Source organism: Petaurus breviceps, unplaced genomic scaffold, assembly GCF_028583685.1.
Source record: "Petaurus breviceps papuanus isolate PSGF00001 unplaced genomic scaffold, PetGlider_PUasm1.0 99, whole genome shotgun sequence".
NCBI classification, from domain to species: domain Eukaryota; kingdom Metazoa; phylum Chordata; class Mammalia; order Diprotodontia; family Petauridae; genus Petaurus; species Petaurus breviceps.
In genome coordinates this window covers 18,674,426-18,683,769 of record NW_027187465.1, presented here as the reverse complement: position 1 = coordinate 18,683,769, position 9,344 = coordinate 18,674,426, and the positions used below count along the sequence as shown (strand labels likewise).

Below are 9,344 nucleotides of genomic sequence, written 5' to 3'. Positions count from 1 at the left end.
ACCCCTCCCAAGGCCTGGGATTTCCCATCACCAGAAGTCAAATCAGAGTTAGTCCACACTACTAACAGGGACCCAAGGCATCCTTGCTCCCTTCAATGTTTGGGATGACCTAGCTTACAAAGGAGAAACTTAGCCAGAGAAATTTTGACTGGAATGGTGTCTCTAGCCCAGATGGCTAGAGGCTGCTGGAATGCCAGCTTCTATCCCTCACCCTCGCAGGAGGAGGTGTGAACTCCCAGCCCACCTCCTCCTTAAACGGCCACCAATCAGGAGGGTTATTGACTTGTCAGAGGACCAATTCAATAATTGGTCATTAGAGGCAGGCAGATATAAAAGAGGCTGAGAAGCTTTCTTGCTGGCTGGGTATCTTTGGTCACCAAGAGAGACCACTGACCTCCGTTTCTTGATTATTTGCTGTCAACCAAGAAGAAGGGACGGCAATAGAAGCTGCGTGTTCGTTTTGGGGGGGCTTGTGTGTCAGCAAGAGCAGGCGGCCGCTTTGACCAGGAATCTGAATTCCTGGTTTGGGTTACTCCCTGGGATCCGGTCCATCCGGCGTGACCAACCTCCTTTCTGGGGCTCGCAGAGCATTCTGAAGCCCAAGGTCGTGCTGGGAAGAAGGGTCTGCTTTGGGTTCGGGGGTCCCCACACCATTTCCGTGTTCGCCTGGTCGCCTCTGCTAATTGTCGACTCACCCACCCTTCCGCCCAGATGTCTGAGAGAAAAGTCTTAAACAAATACTATCCACCAGATTTTGATGCATCGAAAATCCCTAAACACAAGCTGCGCAAAGACCGGCAGTATGTGGTGAGGCTTCAGCATGAGGTGTAAGACATGTGGCGAGTATATTTATAAAGGCAGGAAATGTAACGCCCGCAAGGAGCCGGTGCAGAACGAGCTCTCCCTGGGCCTCCCGATCTTTCGTTTCTATATCAAGTGTACCCGATGTCTGGCTGAAATCACCTTCCAAACAGACCCCGAGAACGCAGATTATACCTCGGAGCACAGAGCCACGCGGAACTTCCAGGCACAGAAACTGCTGGCAGAGGAAGAGAAGATGAAGAACTGAATGGTCCCACGAAGCTGCTGGAGAATGGGACCGAGGAGACTCCACGCTGGAGATGGAGGTCCTGGAGAGCCTGCAGGAGCTGAAGGAGCTCAGGCAGCGCCAGGCTAACGTGGACTTGGAGGCGATGTTACAGCATCACCGCGAGTCTGAGCAGGAGCAGGACCAGAGGGAAATGGAGGCCGTGATGGAGCAGGCCCGGGAACGGCGACTCAAGCCTTCCCAGCTGGCCACTGGGGCCAACCCCACAGCCGTCTCAGAGGGGGTCCCGCGGCCAAAGAAGCAGAAGCTGGAGAGCTGGGGACGGAGTGTGGGAGCATTGGGCAGCAAGGCAGAGCTGGCAGGCCTGCTTGTGGCAAAGAAGGCACCCGCCCAAAGGACCCGCAGAAGCAGTGGGCATATGGTCTCGACCACCCCAAGTACAGGCATAACACAGGGTCTGAAGGAGGCCAGCGCATGGCCCCGGATTACCGGTGCCTCCTCCCTGAGCCAGCTGGGGGCTTACTCAGACAGTGAAGACAGCAGCTGAAGCTTCAGCCCTTCCCCTTGGAGGGAGGCCCCAGACCCTGAAGGCCCCTCCCCCGTGGGGCCTGACCACGGAACCAGGTTGGAGTTGGTTTATTTCTCTGTTTGGTCAGCCAAGCAATGGGAAGAGGAGGGTCGGGGCAGGAGCTTCTCTTCTGGCCTCTGTCTAGTGAGCTCACTGTGCTTTCCCCACTTCTTGGCTGCCCATACTGACTTTTCCTCTCCTCTCCAGGCCCATAGGCCTTGGGAGCATTCCCTGTTGTGGTACTCTTCCCTCTTTAGAGAGTGGCAGCTGAAGAACTGCCATCCATTCCCAGCCTCATGCCCCCTATGAGAGCAGGGATGACTTCCTTTGGAACCCCACCTTCATGCTTCTCAGGCCCAGGCAGCCAGAATAGAATCACTGGGAAGGGAAGGAGTTACCTCTTGCTGTCCTTGGAAATGGAGGACCTTTTTTTCCCCTGACAAGGCTGGAATTCATTTCTTTCTGTTGCTGGTATGTGCTTAATTACATGCCACAGGGAATGGCACTTTTCCTCAGTGCCTGGTGCTAACCCCCCATGCCTGGGAGGTTTGCCTTCCCCTAGCCCCACCCCAAGGCTAGATGATGGCACTTAAACCTTGGGGAGTTGAATTATAAGACATATGATGTGCTACCACAACAGACATCTTTTCCCTCTAGCTTCTGCCCAGATCTAAGCTACAGATGGGGCAGATTCCAAGACCAACAGTGCTGCAAGTGGCCTAGATAAGGCCAACCCAAAGGTCCCATCCCTGTTCTTTGTCTCCCCACCCTCCCAACCCCCAATCCTACCAGCCCCACCTGATCTGTATCTAGAACTCATTATCTTAAACCAAATAAAGAAAACCAAAAGGACTGTGTGATTATGCTGAAAAAAAAAAAAGTTATTTTTTTTTTTAAAGGCCAAGGTTTCCTACTGCAGGGCCATCTCCAGTCATCCTGATCTGTATCTTGCCACTGAACCCAGGTGGACCTGGAGGAGAAAGCAAGGCTGGTGAAATTACACAGCCCTCCCTCACTTAAATCTAATTCACTTGTAAGTCATGGCATCATCTTCTAGATGCCATGTACCCTCTTTGAGAACAAAGGGCAAACAAGGAAAATCATTTTTTTCCTTGGCCATCAGCCAATGGCTAACAGCTGTTTAGTTGTAGAAATGTCAACTTGTTCAACCCCACCCCCAAGCCATCATTTCAGTGACCTTTTCCTATGATCTCCTTTCCCATCTAGTTTTGATGTATTGAATTGTTTGACTTCCTGCAGCTTTGACCCTCCACCAGTTACAAAGTGTATAACCCAGGGTTTCCTTGGATTCTCTCTCCCCAGTTATTAATAATTAAGCACCTCCTATGGGTCCTGTTTAAGTTGGGGCAGGCTGGTCAGGGAAGGCTGATCAGTTTTCACAAGCCCTGTCATGGCCTCAAAGGACTGTCTCTGCCACCTCCTTGGCCCACCTTTGGGTTTTTTTCCCCAGTCTTAATCTGGGGATGATAACCCCAGCATGGGTTGTTAAAGATGAGCTGGGAGCCATTTGAGGGTCATATTCCAAATCTTTTGAAAGCTATCATGAAAGAATTCCACTCTCCCTCCAATGGCCCCCTTGGTATACCTAATGGAATTCTGGGTTTGGAGACCCAGAATCTTCATGGAAGGTTAATGGGGTGGGAGAACCTGACTTTATTTTACTATGATCCCATCTTTAAATAAAGGTTTTACAGTCTGTCTGGAAACTTTTTTTTTTGAAGTAACATTTTTACTAAACCTTTTCATGCAGATCAATATGCTAAGGCAGTCATATAAGTTTGGCACCAGAAAGTATTTCTCACATGTCTGATACCCTGCCTGGAATTCCACCATTACCATGTGATTCAATGAGCACCTAACACCTGTCACATGCTAGTGACTGGAAAGTACAGTTAAACATGAAGCAGCCCCTATTCTCACAAAACTTTAGATTAGATCATTTCAACAGGTAAGTAAATACAAAGCAAACATGGGTTTCAGAGCATGAGACATCATGAGACAGCAGAAGAGAGCCCTGGATTTGGAGTTGACGACTCCAAGTTCATTCAGCATTTGTGTTTGTTAGTGTGTCTTAGACAATGAATGGGAAAGTAAGCTTTGGGAATATGAATAGAAAAAATGTTCAAGAAATTCAGTCTGATGGGGGAAGCATTGGAACTTTTAGTTACAAGTCAGATGAAAAGATCCCATGGTACTTAGAGTGCAAAGCAGGCAAGTCAATAGTCAGTCATGTTGTTTCTGTTGGTTAAAAAAATGGTTAATTTTTGACATTGGACTGAGTTCCAAAAGTTTTGGGGTCCAGAGACTTCTTTTCTGGGTCTTCAATAGTTGTGGATACCTGTAGAAGCTGAGCCCATCTCTGCAAGGGTGGCTATGGATGATGATGGGGGTGAGGAGAAGAGAAGAAAGGCAGGGTAGACTGAACTAGGAAGACATCAAGGTTCATTGTAACCCTCCTCCGATTCCATGAGCCTCAGGGCAGGAAGGGGAATTGCTTTCCAAGGAAGTCAATGCTACTTTGGGGCAGACTCCAGTTTTTGGAATGTGTTTTTTCTTCCTTGATATTAAACCTAGTTCTGGACAGAGTAAAGATTTTTGGTCAGGTTGGACTATGTGGGTCTACTAATGCCCTTCTCAGCTTTGACAGCTGGGGAGGGACTTTGAACCAGCTATTGAAGGGGCAGTGGGAGACTAAGTGGATGAGAGCCTGAAGTCCTAGAAGCACAGACCTGAGGAAGAGGACAAGGACAACTTGAGTTGACTCTGACAGCACCACTTCTATAAAATCAAAACAAAGCATTTCTTAATCATTTACTCTATGTGCTAAGCACTTACTGAAGGTCTTCTGTGAGAGCCAAGGACAATCAACTGAAGTTACCTAGACTTAAGTTTTCTGCTTTGAATACTTCCTACAATCATGAAAGATAATAAACCTACTGGTACCAGCCCCCTTCCTGCAAGGATACTATATGATGCAAGACCACAAGTCAGTGCATAGATTAAGATAGAGACTACAGAATTCTAGCAACTATAGGTTAGCAAATTAAGAAATAAGACTAATGTAGATTAGATCTGACTTCAGCTTGAAGAGTGTGACCACAGGGCTTCTTAAACTTTTTCCACTCACAACTCCTTCACCCTTCTTAGACTGAAGAGTCAAGATCCTATATGTGTTACCCACAGTCTAAGAAGAACTGATTTAGAGAAAAGAAGCTTGACTCCAGAGACCCTAGTTCTAATTCTGCTTTGGACACTTACTAGGCAGTGTGACCTGAGGCTTTAACATAAGTTAAAGTTTGTGTCCTGAGAAGTGGGAATAATCTCACTAGCTCTCCTAGGTTGTTGCCAAAAGTGGTCACCATTTTATACAGTAGTCAAGAAAACTTAAAACCCAATTCAAATATGGGGCACCTATCCCAGGCAAAGCCCTGGGCTATCATCAGCTGCATAGATTTGTGGGTTAATGACAAGTATTGTGAGTTTAGGAATAAATTCTGACACCTGAATTGAAACTCAGCTCAGATTTACAGGCTAGAAGGAATTTTAGCAATAGATTAGTCCAACCTCCTTATTTCCTTGGGTAAATGGAAGAGACCCAGGGAAATTAAGTGCCTGGATTAAGGTCACAGGTAGCCATGGATAGAGGTAATATTCAAACCTGGTTCATCTGACTCTAGAACCTACATTGCTAAGAATTGTATGAAGGGGTGTGTGAGGGTGGGAGAATCAAAATTTCTCATTGTTCTATAGTGAACAATGTCAGGGCTTTCTTGATTTGGACTTTCAATCACAGACTGCAAATCTCCTCTTTCCCCAACTTTCATTGCTATTCTTGAGCAACTCAAACCTTGCAGAGGGGTAAGGGAGAAGACCAGGTCAAGTATATAAGAAAAGCCTACTTTGCATAAAGGGAAAAGAAGAGACAGACACAGTTTAATTTCTCAGCATTGTTCTACTAATAAACACGGAAACCCCACTCAGTCCCAGGTTCTACAGTTTCAGAGCTCTCTTCCCCATGGTCCTCTGTGGATTATGGGGGTTCCATCTCCCCACAAAGTTTGGTTGGTGTTACTCTTTAGAAAGTTTTCTTCCTTACGACTGGCTATATTACCCCAAGGCAATGAGCTTAGAACCTGACCCAGGTGATTCTGCCAAGGCGATGGGAATTGTGGAGGAAACCAATAAGACATCCCAATTAACTGAGAATTGGCATCAACCCAGGCAGTCTCCATCTTCAATACATCACAGTTTTCGTTCTCGGAGAAGAATGTCCTCCAAGTAAATCACTATTTTTAAGGAAAATTTTGAGGCAGAGCTTCCCTCCCCCACCTTAGAGCTTCAAGAAAGAGCCCTGAATTCATGAGATCTTAACCAAAATCTCATCTAGATAGTAGCAAAGTTATTTCTAGGAGTGTTTTCTTTTTCTATGTAAGAGGTTGGACCAGATGAACTTTCAGGTTCCATAATACTTGTTTCAGGAGGCACTCCTGAAGTTGACTACAGAGAATCTTTAAGAGTCAAATGGAAAAAAAAAAAGTTTCAGTTCCAAATCCTATGATCCCATGAAAAGTGAATAGTAGTGAAATATTTTTTTTTCTTAAGTTGGTAATTAAAGCTCACAAGAAGGGGAAAAAAGTAACACTTCCCCAACTTTCTTGTTTTCCCATAGACCAGTTACAACTATTCAATCCCCCCCACTACCACCATCACTACCACCACCACCAAGGAGACTGAGAAAGAGAGAGAGAACACACAGATTGGTACTTTAAACAGAAGGCATAGGATAAAAGGTTCAGGCTTGTGAAGGGAAAGTCTAAAAGTCAAAAGTAAAATAAAAGGCTTCTGACTATTGGAAGCCTCTGCTAAGAAAACTGCTGCTTGACTATTCACCTCCCAGCGTCTCCCAGTCCCATCCTATTTCTGGCTCTTCACAGCTTCAGAAGCGTCCCCAGTCTTTAAGGGGGAGACAACAAGGGAATCGACTACACTATTTCCTGGGCTCTAGCTTATTTCAAAATAGAGAAAAGAGAAATTGCTAACCAAGGCACTAACAGCAAGCCACGCTTGGCCAGACTTTAGAGAAGAAGAGAAAGAGTAAGACCAGAGAAGAGGAAAAGCAACAAACGACCGACGTCAATCCGCACCCAGGATAGGGCCTTTTATCCTTCCTCTGCCTACCTTCCCCGCTGCCTATTGGCTGAAAGACTCCCCCTTCTGAATCTCTGACACCTGGGCCAGACCCACGAAGTTTGCTGCTGAGAAGGGTGGGTTGAGGGACTGGCTTTGCAGTATCAGAGCTAGCTGGTACCAGGTGCTGTTTATCAAGGAAAAATTGCACTAAAATGGGTACTTGAGTCCTATGAGCATCAAGTGGTCACATCAAAGGGGTCCTGAAACCAGTCAATACATGTGAAAATATGAAAGTGAGGCTGGTAGGTTTCCCAGTAGATAAGAATGCTAGACTAAAGAGTCAGGGAAATGGGATCCCGCCTCATACATTTACTCCTTGTGTGATCCATGGACAAGTCATTTAATTTCTTAATCTGTTTCCTCATCTATAAAATGAGGATAATAATACCCATCTCATAAGGGTTATTGTGAGGATCAAATGAGAATATATGTATGTGTGTATAGAGAGAGAGAATTGTAAACATTAATGTGCTATATAAATTATAGCTATTATTATTGTGACTTTAAGGACAGCCTTATATGGAAGAGAGATGAAAGATAATTGTTTTGTGCATACATGCATACCCACACAAGTGTGGAGAGAGAGTATCTAATAGCTATGTCAGTGAAAAGCCACCATAGCCACAGAGAGTCTAGACGGGGCTAGAGCCTTGAGTTGGTTGAGTGTTCAAACTTCTCAGATGGGGATTCAGGGCCCTCCACCATCTAGAGCCATTCAAGCTTGTCATTCTCATTCCCCACCTCTCCCTACCCTCCTAGTACACTATGTTTCCATGAGTCCAAACAAAAGCATCAATTTGCATCAAATCCTCTATTCCCTTTCCTAACTTGGTGCCTTTATTTACCCTCAGTCTTATCCCTAGAATGTCCCTTTTTGCACTCTTTACCTGTTAGATTCATTGCCATCCTTTGAAGCCTAACTCCAATCTCACCTTGACCAGCAAGTGTCTTCAGATCCCTTTGGCCAATGAAGAGCCCTTCTTCCTCAGAACTCCCATGAACTCTGTTATAATTCTCCAGTGAATTTATCAAACAGTATTGTTGAGCATAGTTATGTGTGGGTTTGTTTTATCCCCATGAGAGAAGGGTCTCCTTTCCTTATCACATCTTTCTACTACTACTATCCTTACACTTTTCCTAATACCCTACCCAGATGTGGAGGTGGGGAAGGGATGGAATAAATGTATTTAATTAGCATCCTGTCCCTCAAATTGTTATGCACATACTTGTCTGTTTACATGTTGTAGTCTCTCTATTAGAATGTAAGATCGTTGAAGGCAAGGGGCTATTTTTCATCTTGTGTTTGTATCCATAGTACTTTTCATATTCCTTTTCTTTTGGGGTGAGAAGGTAATAAAATGATTTTCTGTATTAAATAATACAAGTAATAAAAATCATATTTCTTTACTAATATCCTATAATTTGGACTTTTTAATAAGTATGTATGGGGCTTTACCCCTTCATTCAGAATACATGAGATTTTAGTCCACAGATTTATAGCTAAGGCTACATGAGACCTAAGACACCATATAATCCAACCTTCTCATTTCACAGACAAGATAACAGAGGCTCAGAAAGTAGAAGTGACTTGCTCAAGGTCATACAGGTTCTAAGCATCTGAACACAGTCCCTATGACTCCAAGTCTCATGTTTTATCCATGTTGCCAGCTATCCTGCACCTGCACCTCCAACTGGGGTTTTTGGTCTGAACCTGTAATTTCATCGGTGTAAAGTACTCCCAGTGTGGAAAGCCCTTCTACTGATGCAGCCCAGCAGCCTTTCTTTAACTCATAGTCAGAACAATGTGTTGGTAAGTGACTTGCTCAGGATCACAGGATCAGTAAGTATCAGAAGCAGGATTCAAATCCAGGTGTCTCTGACTTTAAGGTTAGTCCCTTTTTTTCCCCTATGCCTTCTTGACCCTGATATAATAAGTGCTTACAACATGGGATACTTAACTTCATTCCCTTTTTAGTAGAATGTTGGATTGGCCTAGATGACCACACTGCTCCCCAAAATCTTGAGCCCTTCCAATTTGGACAACCCATTAATCAACCAACCAACAGGATTAAGTGAGCTCTCACAGCAACCAGGCTTTATGCTAAGAGCCTGGGATACAAAGGGAAAAAAAAAAGGAAAACCAGTCTGCCTTCAGGAAGTTTCTATTCTAATAGGAGGAGGAAAAATGCTTTCATAACTTGGTACCCAATCACAAGATAGAGTCGTGCTGGGATGGGGGGGAAGAGGAGATGATAGAAGGTAACCTTAGAAACAGAAGGCGCTACTCTTTATTTCACGGTTCTCCAACTTCTGGGTATGGATTTAAAAATAACCTCCTTCCCACTCCATGCTGACCTCTGCTAAGCCAGAACTGAATATTGAACCACAGCTCAAGCTAATGACCGTATGAACTGTGCAATTGAATTCCAGCGGCACAGAAAGACCTTCTTGGGACTCCAGGAAACCAGAAGCAGGGACTTTTTTTTTTTCATTCCCCAAGAACTGGACTCAGTTACC

At 44.9% G+C, this 9,344-nt stretch overlaps 1 pseudogene; it reads left to right on the top strand.

Moving 5' to 3' along the window:
* Positions 1-711: 711 nt before the first annotated feature.
* On the top strand, positions 712-1,595 carry LOC138156437 (splicing factor YJU2 pseudogene; annotated as a pseudogene).
* The last annotated feature ends 7,749 nt before the right edge of the window (positions 1,596-9,344 follow it).